Here is a 19,930-nt window from a genome sequence, read left to right as displayed (position 1 = left end):
TTAGTAGAAATTGGGTTAAATAACTGAGAGTGTCAGGTTCGAAAATTTTTTTTAAGATGACTTTGACACATTTGTCAATTTAAGTATCAAGTCTAGTAATCAAGTAGTGGTGGAGATGTCATTGATGACCAGTGTTTGAATCCCTTCCCTCACATTAATTCCTCTGTGGCACAATTTTACTTCCAACCTTAGCAAAAGTCTTACCATGTTTTAAAATAAAAGTTGTAGTTTGTGAACAAGGAAGTGAGTTGACTAAGTGGTTAGGAGCTTAAAAATATTCCTAAAGGTCCTATATTCAATTCCCCACATTCTCTAAATTTTTATTTAAATTTTGACAGCATTAGCTTGTGTGAACACCCATTGCCGTCCAACCTACTTGTCATGCATAGAGAAAGATTCTTTCCTTTCTTTTTAAGTCAACATGCCTTGTTTACCAAAACATGATCCCCTTTTCACTCCTTTGTCCCCTCTACATGCCTATTTTCTTCACCCTTACCTTGTGTGACATGCATTGAACCTGGACAAGGTGAATGAGACCTTTTGTTAATTATCATTTTTCCTATTCATTTTTGCCACCCCCTCTTTTGCTCCTCCCTATTTTCTCCGTATTTTCTTTTGTTTTAGCCACCAACCACCACCTCTACTTTATTTTTTCCTCGTCTCCTCCACCACTCCTTTACCTCGAACCACCATCGTCACACTGTTAACTCTTGAAAAGAGTTATATTTCATGCCCTTAGACTTAGCTAATTGTCTATACTGAAGTGTTTTTAGTTGCATTTTAAGATTCTACATTGGCATTTTTAAAGTATTGCATTGAGTCGGGGTGAGTGTTTGGTCGAATCGAATCGAATGAAAAAATTTTGAGTTAATCAAGTTGATGAATCCTATTTTATCATCCTAACTCGATTTGAAATTTTCTTGAAACGAGTCGAGTGAGATGAAATTCGAATCGAATCGAATTGAATATATTTGTTTGAGTTAAATTGAAAAAAATAAATTTGGGTCCTTGTAACCACTGTTACCTACCGTAACCAAATTTCTCCACCGTAATCAAATTTGTTGTTAACTTTCATCACCTCATAATTTATTTATTAATATTTTATATACGGGTTAGCTTCTTTGCTTGATAGCTGCTTCAATTATCTTTTGATTATTGTCACTATGTATTTTGAAATTAAAAAATATATTAAATGTATAAATTGATTATTTATTTTAAAGATAAAATATGAAATTGATACCAACATAAATTTTTAATACGAATATTTTATGACATCGTTAATAATTCAATTTTAATATAAATATTAAATATGATTAAAATTTCAATAATATAAATAGTACAAAATGTGAAATTTTATTTAATAATATAAATAGTAGATATAAATAAAATTATTACTATTTAGGTTTAAGGATGTTTTTTGATGATTTTGATTTTTTATTTGGGGGTAAAGGGTGAGAAGCAAAAAATTTAGGGGGAAAATAAAAAGTTTTGGAGGTTTTTGAGGGAGTAAAATTTTGGAGGGAAAATATTCAAAAGAAATTGAAGGGAAATGGGTTTTAAGTAGATGCGGGTTGGGGCTTGTGGGAGTAAAAGTTTTGGGGGGGAAGTAGGAAGGAGTAGATGTTTTGGGAGAAAAGTAAAAATGTTTGGGGTTTTGGGGTAAAAATGTAAACTATTATAGTTTGATATTTGGTTTATTCTAATTATTCGAGTTATTCGAATTTGAAAACTCAATTCGATTCGATCTCAAAATTTAAAAACTCAAGTCGATTCATTTAACTTGAAATTTGAAAATGTTTTCTATTTTTTCGAGTCGAATCGAGTTTTGCTCATCTCTAGTATTGAAGAGCTTGGATTGCGCTTAATTGTTATTACATGTTGCTTTTAACTGCTTGTGGGAGGGATTTGTGTGGCGGTCCAGAGTGTATAAAAAAAGAGCAAAGGTTGAAGGTTTGTCGTGGCAAAGTATGGATAGTTTGCCAACACAAATGCTGTGGCAATACCGGGAAGATGCCAAGTCAGCACTTCATGCATACCGTTCTCTGCCCCGCATGTACGTATACTAGATATAACTAGTTGGAAAATAGAGAAAGGATTGTGGGCTGATGGACCTACCCTAGAAGGTGAACTTATAAAAGCCAAGCAGAGAACCCTAATTAGGGCGAACAGCCTTGGAAGAAACAAGGAGTATCGGGTTGGGGCCAAGAACGAGGGAAACAAAAGAAAGGGAAAATGACTGCAGTCATCTTTGGCAGCCACAAGACATTGTGCTACCTGTGTTGAGAACTGGATAGATGAAAGCTATCATATTAGATTTCCTCCTTTGTTTCTTATCGTACTTCTTTTAAAGCTTATTTGTTATTGATGATGTTGGTTATCATATTAAACTCAAACTTGATTTGCCCAACCATGAGCTAAATCTCTTAAGCTCTGGATTACTTTGATGAAACCTTTATTTCTATTAATGTTGAAAGTTTAAGTTTTGTTTGTTCTCTTGTTTTATTCAATGGTATTTCATGTTATATGCAGGTTTTACATTGACGAATATACATCAAGTTTATAAAGATATTTAATCCCGATAGGGTTAGGTTAACTAGATAGAAGTTTGATACTATGAGTGAATGATTAATCACTTATTCGTAGCAACCTGTAGACATAGAGCCTTGCCTCATAGGAAAGAAGGTAGAAAATATTAGTGGTAGCCGAACTCAAAGCTTATAGACATATAGTGCCCTAGGGGAGGTAACCCAAGGTCTTGCTCTTGAGAGAAGAAAACTACTATAGAAACCTATCCAACAGTAGAATATTCACGACTTTGCTGTGGCATTAATAGTTAGTGAAGGTAGATTAATTAGTAATCCCAGTCGTCCTAATCAACATTGTAGTTCCTCAACCCTTTTTTGTAGTGTTTTTTCCATGGCATTCTTATTCCGTTTACTTGTTTTGTTTTGCACATTTTATACATCATCATTCTCTCATTTTTCCACTGTATTCTTATTATTATTTTCCTTTAGCATTAATTAAACTTAACTATAATAACTCAACCAAAGTATACCTATGTAATCCCTGTGGAGATGATATCACTCATCACTTTATTATTTGTTCGACGTGTATACTTGTATGACTTGTATATTAGTTGTGCAACCAACACACACCACCGGACCTCCTCCTTGCTGTCGCTCCTCTCCTTTATTTTTCCCCAACGCCGCCCCTTGTACCACCAATCACCACCATAGCCACCACCTTACACTACCAACAATTATACCATCTTCCTCTCTTCATTTCTCTATTATTTTATCTTATTTTCCTTTTTTAAATACTCTCCTCCTCTGAAGTATTGAACCCTATTCTCTCCCTCTCCTCCATTGGTTCCTTGCCGAACCACCGCCACCACCATCGTCGCCACCGTCGCGCCTCCACCAGCAATTAGCGATTTTTCTCCTTTCTTCATCGATTTTTGATTTCTTCAAATCTCTATAGTAAACAAAACCTCTTTTATTTTCTTTTATGTTATTATTATTACACTTGACTCACTTTTCCAAGTGATTGATTGCTTTAGATCCAATCTCCTCTTCAACTCAAGACCCTGGTGATCCATCTTCTATTTCGATTCAATCGAATCAAGGTAAGTGGTAGTGGAACGAAAATTACTATTTTCTGCCCTACTTTTTCCTGTTGGCCGAATGTCTATAAGACATATAGTGTGATTTTTTCCCTCATGTATTAACATATTGTAATTTATTTTTAAAGAATGGTCGATCGATACCATTCCAGAAAGCTTCTAGTTTTGGAAATGAAACCATCGTACGAACGATTATCATAAGAGTAAGTTTAAATGGATGATTTGATTGTAGTTTGTAATAAGCAAGGATTTAAAAAGGACTATTTATAATTGAAAGTCACTTGATAATAGATTAATAATCCTTTGGTTAAAATATGAGTGTAGATGTTTATTAGAGTAGAGTCTTGCACCGGATCTACTATCAGGTGTGGGTCTAACTTATTGTAAGATATATAAATATCATTAAAAAATGCTAAAATAAAGTATTATTACTTGATTATTATTTTTTGTGAATACTTTAAGTATTCAAAAATGGGAGATTGAATCCGTCAAAATGGACTATACAAGTAAGGGATTCCATTCTAACTATTTTGTGAAAGCATATTGTAACAATAATAACTCGACCAAATTATACCTATCTAATCACTGTAGAGTCGATATCACTCATCACTTTTTTACTTGTTTGACATGTATACTTGCACGTCTTGCATATCAGTTGTGGAACCAACAAGTTTTTGGCACCGTTGCTGGGGAATGGCAATTGGTGAAATTTGGTTTTGTTATTTTTATTTTGTTTTATTAGTTTTATCTAACTTAGTTGTTACTTAATTTCTACAGGTTTGCCATCAGTGCGTGAGTGGAGGCATTCTTGTTAACGAAGCCTATCCTTTTGACCCAAAGATCGAGAGAGCTTTATGAAGAAGGAGAAGAGAATTACGTAATATGGCTAGGGACGGGGATGATCCTGTTCTGAATGATCAATTAAATCCTAATGTTCAAGATGTTAATCTTCTTATTCATTGTGTGATAAATGACTGAGACAGGCCAATTCGAGAGCATGTAGTTCCAATTTTGGGTGACCTGAATCTAGGGATAATCAGGCCACACATACAAGCTCAATATTTTGATTTAAAACCGATAATGTTTCAAATGTTGCAAACAGTTGGATAGTTCAGTGGGTTGCCAATTGAAGATCCGAGACTACATTTAAGACTTTTTCTAAAAGTCTGTGATTCGTTTCAACAACAAGGTGTTCTTGAAGATGCATTGCGGCTCAAACTATTCCCATATTCATTGAGAGATCGTGCAAGAGTGTGGCTTAATGCTTTACCGTTGGGAACAGTGGCATCATGGAATGACCTTTCCTAGAAGTTTTTGCTACGACATAATCCACCAAACATTAATGCCAAGCTCAGAAATTACATAACATCTTTTTGGCAATCAAAAGATGAAACACTGTACAAATCCTGGGAAAGATTTAAGGAATTGCTTAGGAAATGTCCTATGCATGGTTTCAGACACTAGACTCAGATGGAGATATTTTGTGATGGGTTGAATGCACATACAAGGATGGTAGTCGATGCATTTGCCAATGGTACTTTGTTGGATAAATCCTACAATGAAGCATACGAGATTTTAGAAAAGATTGCCAACAATGATTATTAGTATCCTACCATGCGAGTTGGAACCGATAGGAGAGCTGCTAGAACCATTGAGCGTGATGCAATCACTTCATTGACAACCCAGGTATATTCTCTAGCTAATATGATCAAGACAATGCGGAAGCCAGCTGTGGTCTAAAAGCTTAAATCAGCCAAGTCATGTTGTGTTTATTCTGGTGAAGACCACGTGTTTGATAAATTTCCATCAAACCAAGCATATGTTTACTACATAGGTAACTTCAACCAGAATAATAATCCCTATTCCAACACTTATAATCCCGGGTGGAAACAACACCCAAACTTTGGTTAGAATAATCAAGGTATTGGGAATTCAAACACTGCTGTTAGACAGAATACTGAGAGTGCACTAACTGGTTATAATCAACCTATGTTGGGGTAAAATATCCAACAAGGTTAAGAATCAGCTTCATTATCTATCGAATCTCTACTGAAAGAATACATGGCTAAGAATGATGTTGTAATTCGGAGTCAAGCCACATCCTTATGAGCCCTTGAGAATCAAGTGGAGCAGATAGCAAATGTTTTGAGTTTTAGACTACGAAGAACTCTGCCAAGTGATACCAAGAATACAAGATCACAAGGGAAAGAGCATTGCAAGGATATCACTCTCAGAAGTGGGACCCAGTTGGATCAAGTTGTTAAATATGCAACTTTAGAAATAGACAACTCAGATCTCAACTGTAATAGGCCAATTTGCCTGGCCCATTTTGTTAAACCAAATAAATATATATATATATTAAAGTTTAGCCCAAATGTCCATTTACAAACCCAATATAAACCTAACCCGAATTACTCCAATACACCCTAGCCCAATAGCCAACTCAGCCCAAATGGCCCAATACCAGAATACACAACAGTAAACCTTAGCGGCTTCCTGCCCTCGTGCCGCAATCAAGCACAGGATCTGCCCTCGTGCGTGCGCCACCTCTGAGCCATTCCTCGCACGCCTCTGTACGGCCACCTCCATACTTCCAGGCTGGTCGAGTACCTGCAAAAAAACACACACGGAAACAATAGCAAATAGAAAAATAACAGCATAGGGGTAATTTTTATTTTTTTCATTTTTATTTTCTATAAATCGGGCTATAAAAAAAAGCCATTTGAACGCTGTAAAGAGGATTACGCATACAGAATACAAAAATTGAAATACCAAAAAGTTGATTTTCTGGTTTTTTTTTCTTTTTTCACTTTATTGATTATTCGTGTTCTTTCTTTTCTTTCGGTTATTGTTTTTTGTTCATAAATCGAGATGGAAGAGAGGTGATTAAAGAGGAAAACATACCTGGTGATGAGATTTTAGCCCTCTTCGTTGCCATCAGAGAACGGGCTAGGTTCGAAAGCCACTTGAATATCCTCAATACGCAGAACTTTTCTTTAGTTTAGGTTTCATTTATTGTAAATGATAGGTTTTAGGGTTTATTTTAGGTTTAAATGCTAGAATTAAAATGTCGCCATTCAGAGCCAATACAATGGCACTGAAACGGCATCGTTTCGTAGACCCGATCCGAATGGTGACCCGATCCGGGAAGGATCCGCACATATGGATCAATTGGTCTATTTATTCAATAGGTCCTTCCATGTTTGCTAGAATTGCGATTTAATTTCTTTAATCATTTGTATTTTATATCGCATATTTGATATTGTATTCATTTAGATCCAATTTAAACGGCGTCGTTTCTGTGATGACTTGGATTGTTATGATGTTTGTGTTTAATTGCTAGTTTAGTCCTTCAATGATGAAATAGGTTTCGATTTAATACAAATTCAGTTTTTTTTAAATTCCACAATATTTTTAATTAATTAAATCCTACTTTCGTATATCATAATATTTAACATTACTTGTAACATTTATTTTATATAGTGTTTAAATTTATTATAATCCAAAATATAATAAATTATTATTTTTTGTTTATTTTTGAATTCATTATACACTAATATTTGGAGTCAGTTGTATTTTAATTTTGTCTTAATTTATTATTATTCTAATTTTATTTAAGTATCGATTTAAAAATTGTTGATTATTGTTGTAAACTTCAAAAAATGTTTTGCATATTTAATCCTGGTTTCAAAAGTCTTTTAATAAATCAAATTTTACAATAATTCATATTTTTAATATCATTTTAATATTGGCTAATATTATCATAATTGTTGTTATCAATTTTAAATTTTTTCTCATATCTAATGTTGTCTTCAAAAGTTTTCCTTAGATAAATTAATTCATATTTTAATTCATCATTTTTAATCTTATTTTAATATTTAACTTATTATTGTATTTTAAATTTGTTTTTAAATCTTCATATTAATTAGTATTTTTATTGTTTAAATCAACGTATTCTTAGGAATTTGATTATTGATTTATTGGACGTTTAGTTATTAATATGGATGAATTATATGTTTGGTTGCTCTTTAATGTAAATATTAGATTACAATTTATCTTTTGCATTATATATTGCTATTCAATTATATTGTTTGTAAGAATTGCATTTCATTAAAACATTATAATCGTTTTATTTCAAAATTCCTAAAAAAACTTGGTGTTTAATAATTCTCGAGAGAATTGTGCCCTAACTTACTGGGCTTCAATTGTTCTCGATGAATTTATATCATCAAGTATCCATTTTATTTAAGCTGTACAATTTTAGAATAAAATTCTTTAGATTTCAAAATGTTGGATCCTAACTTACTGGATACGACATTTTGTTATCTCGATTTTCAAATAAAGGCAATATTTGATGTTTAAGAATTTCGAGAAATTGAACCCTAACTTACTAGATTCTGATTTCTCGATTGACTCAAACAATCAAATATCCTTCTTAAAACATGTTTAAAAAAGTTTTAAAACATGGACGAACCTAACTTCAAAGATTGAACTGTTGCACTCTAACTCACTGAGTGTGGCGATCTATTTCTTTGAAATGGGTCCGTCCACTTAACCAATTCAATTATTTAAGCTTTCATTTCATGGGATCGTATTTTAAAATCTTTTCAAAAATTTGACATTAAGACATTAAACAATCAATTCGGTACCAATTTTGGGCGTCACGAGGGTGCTAACCCTTCCTCGTGCGTAACCGACTCCCGAACCTATTTTCTCAAAATTCGCAGACCTAAAATTTCTTTTGGTGAACCGATCACACCTCGATAAAGGATCGGTGGCGACTCCAATTTCCATTTTTTGGTCGACAGCTTGGCGACTCCACTGGGGACAATAAGAGAGTCAGGCCGTAAAATTGATTGTTTTTGTCTTATTGTCGAAAATTAAAAATTTGATTTGAGAAAATTATGATCTTCTCTTTGCATTTGTTTACATGATTACTGTAAATTGAATTTTATATTTTGTCATCATATTGTATGAAGGCTATTTTGGCCTTACCCCTCTAAGTGGGAGTGAGAAGCTACTCCTTCATGAGCTTTTCACCTCCGTGCAGGATAGTGGATCACTTTCGGGATACATCCGTACCTATGTCTTCGTGAGATCTTCATCTTCGTGCATCCATAGGGAAATGTATTCCCCTAAACCGAACTCGGTCTATATGAGCCTATAATGGGTGAAGATCGAGGAATCTGCTGGTTTAGGTACCTTGACTCTAGAACTAAACCTCATATAGCTGACTTAGGAGACCAACCTGGTTAGAATTATTCCAACCTCTAGCGATTACCCAGATAGGTGCTTGATTTTCTTATACTTGCTTTGAATTGTTGTGGTGTTATACTGACTTGTTTGTGTTTTGTTGATATGTTGCATGTCATTGCATATTTCAAGGAGTGTCGATTCAAGTTCAGTTACTAAATTATAAAATTGTCATGACAAACGAATTTCTTGATAAAGTGGAAGATAATGCCATTGTCCGTATAGGGTCAGAGAAAGTGCAATTGGAAAAGGGAGACAGTCTAGCTAAGGATTATGTGTCAGAGCTTTGGGACTACACTCGTATTAGTGTGACGTAAAATATCCTTCAAAAGTTAAATGAGATTTGGGATCGGTGGAATGATGAAACCAAGCAATTTTTCAGATCTAATTATGGGGACTTGCCGTACTTACTTAACATCAATGTGGATGAACGACTGTTTCGTGCTCTCGCTCAATATTGGAATCCTGCATATAGCTGTTTTACTTTTGGGAACGTAGATTTGGTGCCTACAGTAGAGGAATATACGGCTTTACTGCACTGCCCTAGGCTTCAGGTCGATAAAGCATATTCCAAAGCCGCATATGTCCCAGCGTTTTGGAAGAAATTAATGAGTATTACGGGAATGAGCGAACAATGGATCACAGCCATGATTAAACAGAAGGGCGAGTGTAAATGTATCCCATAGAGGAATTTGCGAGACTTGATCCTAGCACATCCTGATGGGAAAAAGAAGGTTGATGTGTTTGCTTTGAGTATCTACGGGTTAGTGATTTTCCCTAGGGCACTGGGGCATGTTGACGAAGCAGTTTCAGATCTTTTTGATCGGTTGGGTAAAGGGGCCACGCCTGTTACTGCAATTTTGGCTGAAACGTTTAGATCTTTGAATGCGTGTAGGCGGGCTAGTGAAGGTAGATTTATAGGTTGTGTGCAATTGTTGATAGCTTGGTTCCATAGTCATCTCTGGAAGGTTGCCAAAGTTTCGTATCGGGTTTTCTCTGGGCATTACTCCCCGTTAAAAGAGATAGTGGCTACCCCTAGAAGGGACGACATATCAGAAGAAAATTGGATAGCAATTTTGTAAAATCTTCAAGAGGATGATGTGGAGTGGAGAGCTCCTTGGTTGATTCCTGATGGAATTCTCTATTGTTGTGGAAGCTTTGACTGGGTTCCGTTGCTTGGGATTTGGGGAGCCATCAGATATGCACCTTTGCTGGTCTTAAGGCAATACAATTCAAGACAGTTTGTGCCAGCAACGTATGGTTTACCTCAATGTGAGTTCTCGTACCGAGGAGACAATTACAAGAAAAAGGTGAAGGAAATTTCTCAGGCTTGGAATCAGGTTCACAGGATGAAAAGGTTAGCTGTGGGTTCGATGAAAACTCCAGAGTACGGTGAGTGGCGACGTAAAAGAATGAATAATAACATTCCGGAGTTAAACTTGGAAATTGTTCAACCAATGGAAGAGTATCTACAAGTGATCCCATCAGAGTTAGAGATTATAAAACAAGATTTTGAAAGAGGAATTTAGAACTTGAAAAGAAAATAGAGCGGTTGGAAGAAGAGAAGATGCAGTTGAGACTAGACGTTGACGTCCAAAAATTAGAAGCTGAAAAATTAAAGAAGGGGAAGAATAAAGTAGAGGAGGATCTGGATAGCTTAAAGATGGACTACAAAAGGTTACGAGTATCAATGAGAACTACTGGGTTGGGAAAGACTTCAGAGCAGTGGCGATAGGAGATCTAGGAAGAAAGAAACAAAGCCGATCGGTGGGAAAGAAAGTCTCGGGAGACTCAAGTTCAGAAAGAGACCTTAGAGCGGCAGGTGTTTGAAACTCAAAACTATCAAGCGGACTTGAAACCTAGAATAGCGGAACTCGAGAGATCACTTGCTGCGTATAGAAGTCGTAATTCTGTAGTGGAATTAAATACAAGTCTGTGCAAGATTGAAGAAATGAAAAAGAGGATAGAAGAATTGGAGTATGCATTACAAGGTTGTAGACAACGGATCGAATCCTTGGAAGGAAATGAAGAGCGTTGGAGGGAGCAACTTTATCATTCGTAGAATCAAATTAAGAATAGAGATTACATTATGGGCAGGTCTATTGCACAGATTCGGGAGGTAGCTAATCATTTGCAAACAATGGCGATTCAGGCTGACGTTTTAAGTGTAAAGTATGATCTAGAATCGGACCGGGGTCAGGAGTTAGCTTTATTGTTAAAAGAAGTTAGAGCTCTGAGCATTAGGGTAAAGCGATACCTGTAATCCATTTTATGTAAAGAATTTTGTTTATCAATAAAGTTTTCTAAAAAGAAATTGAATCAGAATTGACGCTCTTTTTTGCATTCATTTCATGCATTTGCATTACATGTCATCATATGCATTCAAAATTATTAAAAAGGGTTTTAATTGGTTAAAATTGTGCTTCAGTTAATTTGGAAACCGGTAAAAACTCATCAACCAAACAGCGTTACGGTACTCGCACTAAGTCAAAAATTATGGACCAAAGGTTGGAAAAGTTAGAGCGACTTCAGAAGGAGATGCAAGATCAGTTGCAGATGCAAATGAAAGAACAAACGGAAAAGATTCAACATGACATGACACAGAAGATGCTAGAGTCTCAAAAGGACATGATGACTGAGCTGATGCAATAACTAAAAGGAATAAATAATGGGAAAAGTGCTATGATTAATGATGAAGAAGAAGACAAGAATAGACCCACCTATCCTCTAGGCTTTACGCCTCTGTAGGCACAGGTTCAGACTGGGGTGCATCCGCGTAGATCCTCTGTTTCAATAAGGCCTTAGCAGTTTCAAACTGATATTCCAATACCGATGAACTCCCAAGCTGGATCAGGTTCTAACCCTGGTGAAAACCTGGTTAATCTTGCTGTCTCGGACTTCGATGAAGTAGCTGTGAAGGATAAAGAAAAGGAAGAATTACCAAAATAGTTTGAGGAGAAATGGAAATGGATTGAAGAGAAGTTTAAGGCAATAGAAAACTTTGAAAGTTATCGTGGAATAGATGCAAAAGATCTGAGTCTGATCCCAGATTTAGTGCTCCCATATAAGTTCAAAGTGCCAGAGTTTGAGAAGTATAGTTGGACCAGCTGCCCTGAAGCCCATATTACAATGTTCTGTAGGAGAATGACTGGGTACATTAACAATGATCAGCTATTAATACATTGTTTTCAGGATAGCCTCATTGGGGCGGCGTCTAAATGGTATAACCAGTTGAGCCAAACCAAAATCAGCACTTAGAGGGATTTGGCGCAGGCTTTTATGAGACAGTACAGTCATGTATCTGAAATAATGCCTGATAGAATCACTTTGCAGAACTTGGAAAAGAAATCAAACGAAAGTTTTAGACAGTATGCACAGAGGTGGAGAGAGATTGCAGTTCAAGTTCAGCCACCACTTTTGGAAAAGGAAATGACGATGCTTTTCCTCAATACATTGAAGGCGCCGTTTATCACGCACATGTTAGGAAGTGCCTCAAAGAGTTTCGCGGATATAATCATGAATGGCGAAATGATTGAACATGCTATTAAAAGTGGAAAAATAGATGGTGGGGAGAATAAACAAAAGTCAGCTTCAAAGAAAAGAGAAGGTGAAGTAAATAATGTGAACGCATACAGTAAATCAATTACAGTGAATCAACCAAGGAAGATGGCTGCTAATCAACAAGACTCATCGAAACAAGAGTCGGGAATGAGGAAAAATACTGAGAAGCCCCAGTTCACTCCCATTCCAATGACATATAAAGAGCTGTATTAGAAGTTATTTAATGCACATGTTCTTGCTCCTCGTTACTTGAATCCTCTACAACCCCTGTATCCAAAATGGTATGACACGAATGCACAATGTGACTATCATACGGGAATTTCAGGGCACTCAATAGAAAATTGTACCGCTTTCAAGAAGTTTGTAGAAGGACTTATTAAATTGGGTGTTGTCAAATTTGATGACTCACCCAGCACTGAAGGTCCATTGCCCAATCATGATGATAAAGGAGTGAATATGTTGAGCGAAGGTACGGGGTAAGAAGTCAAGACTGACATTGCTGAAGTAAAACCCCTATTGAAATGGGTCTGGAAGGAGATGGAAAAAAGAGGGTTAGTTATTTCAGATTTTGAGGAAGGGTATGAGATGAGAAATTATTATGAATTCCATCATAAAACAGGGCACGAAATCCAAGAATGTGAGGGATTCAGGGCTTTGGTTCAAAGTATGATGGATAACAAGGAGATGAGTTTCTATGAAGATGCGAAAGAAAGGAGGAGCATATGTGCGATAGAGTCGGAAACAGGGACGCCGAAAATAAATCATCCTGTGATCATTATCTCACGCCTTAAGAGTAATGAGGCTAGGGTTCAGGTAACACCAAAAATTGTAATCACGAAACCGTCATGTTTCACATATAAGGATGACAAAATGGTCCCGTGAAATTACGGATGCAATGTGACAATCCCAGGAAAAGAAGTTAAGGGCAATATGGTAAGGGGTTCTTATACACGCAATGGGAAGCGTTATGACACTCAAGCAGAATTGCCAAGAGAAAAGACTCCGATGGTAGAACAAAGGAAAGGGAAAGCAGTAGAGGTTGAGCCGTTGGTTAATGAACCAATAAAAGAAGAAGAAGCAAAGGAGTTTCTGAAGTTTTTGAAACACAATGATTACACTATTGTGGAGCAACTGCACAAACAGCCAGCCTGCATTTCTGTATTAGCTTTGCTCCTAAGTTCAGAAGTACATCCAAGTGCACTGATGAAAGTACTAAACAAAACATATGTTGCCGAGGACATCTCAGTCAATAAACTGGATCGCTTGGTCAACAATATAAGTGCTGACAATTTTATCTTCCTCAATGATGATGAAATACCGTCTAGAGGTAGGGGTTCTACTAAAGCTCTACACATTACTACTCGATGTCGGGGGGATACATTACCGGGGGTTTTGATTGATAATGGATCCGCACTGAACGTATTGCCTTTGTCCACTCTTAATCGACTACCTGTGGACAGTTCACATATGAAAGCCTGCCAGAATATAGTAAGGGCATTTGATGGAATGGAAAGAGGGGTTATAGGAAGAATTGAAATACCATTAAGGATTGGCCCAACTAATTATGAGGTGGACTTTCTTGTAATGGATATTAAGCCTTCCTACAACTGTTTATTGGGAAGACCATGGATACATTCGGTAGGCGTAGTACCTTCATCATTACATCAGAAGGTGAAGCTAATATCAGAGGTAGATTGGTAACAATAAGTGCAGAGGAGGATATCATTGCGATGGTAATGGGTGATACACCTTATGTAGAGACTAATGATGAGGCAGTGGAATGTTCTTTCTGGTCTTTGGAATTTGTGAACGCAACGTTTATCACTGAAGGAAACAAAATTCCGCTACCAAAGATATCCAAGACTACTGAGATGGGTTTACAGTTGATGGTAGGAAGAGGAGCTTCACTAGGGAAAGGGTTGGGAAAATACCTTCAAGGAAGGATTGAAGCACCCATGCTGAAGAAAAGTTCGATTGTTTTGGCTTAAGTTACAAGCCAGATATGAAACAAAAGAGAAAAGAAGTAGAGAAAAGGAAGGAGAGAAGAAGGGTACGTTTAAGCGGAGAGGAAGTCAAGTGGGAGCCTTTGACCTTCCCCCACATATCTAAATCCTTTTTGTCGGGTGGGTTTATTTACCCTGAGCGAGGAGTGTCCAGAAGGGAAGGAATTGAAGAGATGTTGGAAAATGTTCATATCAATGCTAGAGAGACAGCTGAAGGAAAGACCTTGTTGGGGATTTTCCCTTACGAACCTGGGAGCGAGCTAAACTATTAGACTGCAGAAGAAATACCTGTAGTCTTTAGAGCTTATTCAGAGTAATGTTCAAAACATTTTTGTTGTTTTTAGCCTAAGAATGATAAGAAATCCTTTGTGAAATAGACTTAAGTCTGAATATCATTATTCTAATAAAATATGTCTTTGCATTGATTTCGAGCAATTATTCTTTTATTCTTTCCAGGCAAGTAAATATTTTCCATTTGATTGATTGTCTTCCAAATGATTTTTTTCATTATATTTATAACCTGAGTGTACAAATAATTATTCATAAATTTATATATTTTTGTATATTCTTTGGTTTATCCCCATAGGTCTTCAGATATCAATGACATGAGTGATGTTGTTTCAAAGACGGAGTCTCTTTTTGAGCAAGACATGTGTTTGGAAGGATTTCATGACTTTGAAAATGACGAAGACTGTGGTGTATCTCTGGACTTGTTGAGAATGGTGGAACAAGAGGATAAATAAATCCTACCAATAAATCCTACCTCATAAGGAGTCATTAGAAATTGTGAGCCTAGAAGAAGGAAAAGAGGTGAAAATTGGAACTGATATCACCGCAAAGACAAAACATGACCTCATCGAGTTATCCTGAGAGTTCAAAGATGTTTTCGCATGGTCATACCAGGATATGTCAGGGCTAAATATTAGCATTGTGGTACATCGTTTACCTATAAAAGAAGATTGTAAACTAGTTCAGCAGAAGCTCAGAAGAATGAGACCCGATATTGTGTTGAAAATAAAAGAGGAAGTCAAAAAACAGTTCGATGCTGGATTCTTACAAGAGGTCAAATATTTAGAATGGGTAGCAAATATCGTCCCTGTTCCCAAAAAGGATGGAAAGGTACGAATGTGCTTGGATTATAGGGACTTGAACAAGGCTAGTCCAAAAGACAATTTTTCGTTGCCACACATTGATACTTTGGTAGATAACACAACTGGCTACTCATTATTCTCTTTCATGGACGGCTTTTCTAGATACAATCAAATAAAGATGCATCCTGAAGATATGAGGAAAACCACATTCATTACCCTATGGGGAACATTTTGTTACAAAGTAATGCCCTTTGGATTGAAGAATGTGGGAGCAACGTATCAAAGGGCAATGGTCACCCTGTTTCATGACATGATGCATAAAGAAATTGAGATCTATGTTAATGATATGATTGCAAAATCTAGAACAGAAGAAGATCATCTCCGAGTCTTGAGGAAATTATTCTTAAGATTGAGAAAATTTCAGCTCAAGCTCAACCCAGCAAAATGCATATTTGGAGCCAGATCAGGAAAGTTGTTAGGCTTCATAGTCAGTAGGAAGGGGATTGAGATTGACCCAGATAAAGTTAAAGCAATACGAGATCTGCCTTCTCCAAGCACTTAGAAAGAGGTCCGAGGTTTCCTAGGAAGGTTGAACTACATTGCTCGGTTCATTTCACAATTGACTGAGAAATACGATCCAGTATTTCGTCTTCTGAAGAAACATAATCCGGGAGAATGGGATGAGGAATGTTAGAAAGCTTTTGACAAGATAAAGCAATACTTGGCTAGTGCTCCAATACTATCACTGCCTAGTCCAGACAGGCCATTGATATTGTATCTAACGGTGTTTGACAATTCCATGGGATGCGTCTTGGGCCAACATGACGAAACAGGAAAGAAAGAAAGAGCAATATACTATCTCAGCAAGAAATTCACTGATTGTGAAATGAGGTACTCGTCCATTGAAAAGTTGTGTTGTGCTTTAATTTGGACAACTCGAAGACTAAGGCAATACATGTTGTATCATACAACTTGGCTGATTTCAAAGTTGGATCCTTTAAAGTACATGATGGAATCAACTACTTTAAATGGGAGAATGGCTAGATGGCAAATTCTGCTCTCTGAATTTAACATAGTATATGTAAGTCAGAAGGCTATAAAAGGAAGTGCAATAGCTGATTTTCTAGCCAGCAGAGCCTTGGAAGACTATGAGCCTTTGAACTTTGATTTTCCAAATGAGGACTTAATGTATGTGGCAAACACTGAAGAAAACCCTCGAATAGACCACATCTGGGAGTTAAATTTCGATGGAGCTTCAAATGCTATAGGTAATGGAATTGGGGCAGTCTTGGTATCCCCAAGTGGAGATCATTATCCTGTCGCTAGCAAGTTGGACTTCGATTGCACAAATAATATGGCAGAATAGAAGCATGTATTATGGGTATTCGTGCGGCCATTGAACGTAAAATCAAAGTGCTAAAAGTGTATAGAGATTCCGCATTGGTGATATACCAACTCAAAGGAGAATGGGAAACCAGAGACCCTAAGTTGATCAGTTATAAAGAGCTGGTTCTTAAATTGATTGACGAGTTTGATGACATTACTTTCTGTTATCTCCCACGAGATGAAAACCAGATGGCTGACGTACTAGCTACTCTAGCTTCGATGATTAAGGTGAACAAGTTAGAAATCATGAAGCCTATTCAGATGAGCATATATGAAGTTCCGGCTCATTGCTACAATATTGAAGATGAGGGAAAAAATGATCACCCTTGGTATCAAAGTATACTACAATATGTGAAAAATCGAAAATATCCTGATCAAGCGACAGAAAATGACAAGAGAACACTGAGAAGAATAGCCGTTGAATATGTCTTAGATGTTAAGTGTTGTACAAGAGAGGGAAAGATTAAGTGCTGTTAAGATGTGTAAATGCCGTGGAGGCTAGAAAGATCCTGGAAGAAGTCCATGATGGCATTTTCGGAACCCATACAAATGGTTTTACAATGGTCAGACAGATCATGAGATTTGGATACTATTGGTCTACTATAGAAGGGGATTGTATTAGCTATGCCAAGAAGTGTCATAAATGTCAAATTTATGGAGATAAGATACGTGTACCTCCCTCACCTCTGCACATTATGACTGCTCCATGGCCGTTCTCGTTGTGGGGCATGGATGTTATTGGGCCAATATCACCGAAAGCTTCGAATGGGCATCGTTTCATCTTTGTGGTCATTGATTACTTTACCAAATGGGTGGAAGCTACTTCATATGCAAATGTCACGAAATTAGCAGTTAGTAAATTCTTGAAAAAGGAGATCATTTGTCGATATGGAATGCCTGAAAGAATCATATCTGACAATGCGTTGAATTTGAACAATAGCACAATAGCGGAAGTTTGTAGTCAGTTCAAGATCAGTCACCATAACTCGTCGCCATATCGCCCAAAAATGAATGGTGCAGTGGAGGCGACCAATAAGAACATTAAGAGAATTGTGGGGAAAATGACTGAAACCTACAAGGATTGGCATGAAAAGCTATCATTTGCTCTCTTAGCTTACCGAACATCTGTTAGGACCTCTACTGGGGCAACACCCTTTTCGCTAGTTTATGGGATGGAAGTCGTTTTACCCATTGAAGTGGAGATTCCTTCTCTTCGGGTATTAGCTGAATTGAAATTGGATGAAGCAGAATGGGTTCAGTCTCGATACGACCAGTTGAACTTAACAGAAGGGAAAATGTTAAAAGCCATCCAACATGGTCATATGTATCAAAAACGGATGACGCGAGCCTATAACAAAAAGGTTCGTCCCAGAGAATTCCACGAAGGGGATCTGGTGTTGAAGAAAATTCTCCCTATACAAAAAGACTTGAGAGGAAAATGGATGCCAAATTGGGAGGGTCCTTATGTTGTAAAGAAGACCTTTTCTGGTGGAGCTTTGATTCTAAGTGAGATGGATGGAAAAAACTTGTCAAATCCTGTAAACTCAGACTCAGTCAAGAAATACTTCACTTGAAGGAAAGGGGTCAAAGTGAAAACCCGCAAAAGGCGCTTTGATTCCAAAAAAAATGGAGAGGCTAAGGAGAAAACCCGCAAAGGGAACCTTAGGCCAAAGGGGATTTGAGTTGAAAACCCGAAAAGGGCTGCTCAAATATTGATCAGAATGAGGCATGAAGCGATCAGAGCAACTTGAATCTTCGGGCATGTGGTAATCTTGTTATACCTGAATCAACAAGGAAGGGTAGACAACATCTTGGGGCATCGAAAAAGCACTGTAGATTTCCTAAACACATGCCAAACTCAAAATGTTCTTCAGAAAGTTTTCCAGAGAAGTTCAAGCTGCGATATCTGGGGTACCCAATTCTCTTATTATTTATATTGAATTTGTTGTTCTTGGAATACTTTTTTTCTTTTCCAAGAAATACATTCCCAATCAACTTCTTTATTATCCTTCTTCACTATTTGTGATAGTTTATTCATTTTGAGCTATGCCCAGAACTAACTTTATTCTTATCCATTGTTATGACCATTTTTGCAAGCATGTTGCATTGGAATAATGATTAATGGACTAATAAAACTTTCATAAAGGAAGTTTTGCATATTACTCTGAAAAGCTTCTAAATAATATAGGAACCTGAAACAGGACTATTGTTTAGAACACACCAAATTTAGAAGTTCAAAATTTGAGAAGGAAAAGTCTAAATTTGGACTTTCTCTTTGGATTTTGTTGTCAAATGCATTGATTGAACAAAATGACAAGATATCGTGTTAATGACGAAGCTTAAATAAATGAGCAAGCAATGATCATCAGGCAAGAGGAAGAGGTTACCTCGGAGAAGAGAGTCTTCATCTGCGCATAAGTCTTTGGTACAACACCTTGAGAATGGCGTAACAAACCAGAACGATTCAGATCCTATATCCTTCAATTGTGATAAGAGAGGATTGAGGAAAAGCCACATATTTCTACCCTTGGATTATAGTGGGAGAATGATGGCACAAATTGTGCGCCCTAATGGATTAAACTTTAAGGTTTATAGTGGGGGGCAACCTGGCTAAATGTTTTTCAGAAAAGCCGGTCAAGTGAGAAGGCGTTGTAGCACGTCAGTGTTAAAGCCTTGATAAATTTCGAGTAATGACAACCTAAGTGGGATCATTCTCGAAAAAAATAAAACTCTGCATTCGTGCAAACACTATTCACATGTCTAGTTAGGAGCATTTGATTCATTTTGATCATTCCATCCTAATCATTAGGCATAATTAGGTTCATTATATAGGTCATGTTCCCAAGAGAATAGATCTGGGAAATTACAGATCTTGTCTCCCTAAGCAATAGCGGAGCAGATCGAAGACGGTAAATCTTATCTCCCTGATGTTACAGTGGAGCAGATTGAAGCCAGAAATCTTATCTCCCTGAGATTACAACGGAGCAGATTGAAGATAGTAATCCTATCTCCTT

General features: G+C 36.8%; 1 non-coding gene across 1 annotated transcript; it reads right to left on the bottom strand.

Annotated features, from left to right (window-relative positions):
- Window positions 1-4,969: 4,969 nt before the first annotated feature.
- Window positions 4,970-5,076, bottom strand: LOC121222822 (small nucleolar RNA R71). The gene has a single exon (XR_005920193.1). It is a non-coding gene; the product is annotated as a small nucleolar RNA R71 (small nucleolar RNA).
- Window positions 5,077-19,930: the final 14,854 nt, after the last annotated feature.

Source organism: Gossypium hirsutum, chromosome D10, assembly GCF_007990345.1.
Source record: "Gossypium hirsutum isolate 1008001.06 chromosome D10, Gossypium_hirsutum_v2.1, whole genome shotgun sequence".
Classification (NCBI taxonomy): domain Eukaryota; kingdom Viridiplantae; phylum Streptophyta; class Magnoliopsida; order Malvales; family Malvaceae; genus Gossypium; species Gossypium hirsutum.
This window is presented reverse-complemented; position numbering and strand designations above follow the sequence as displayed.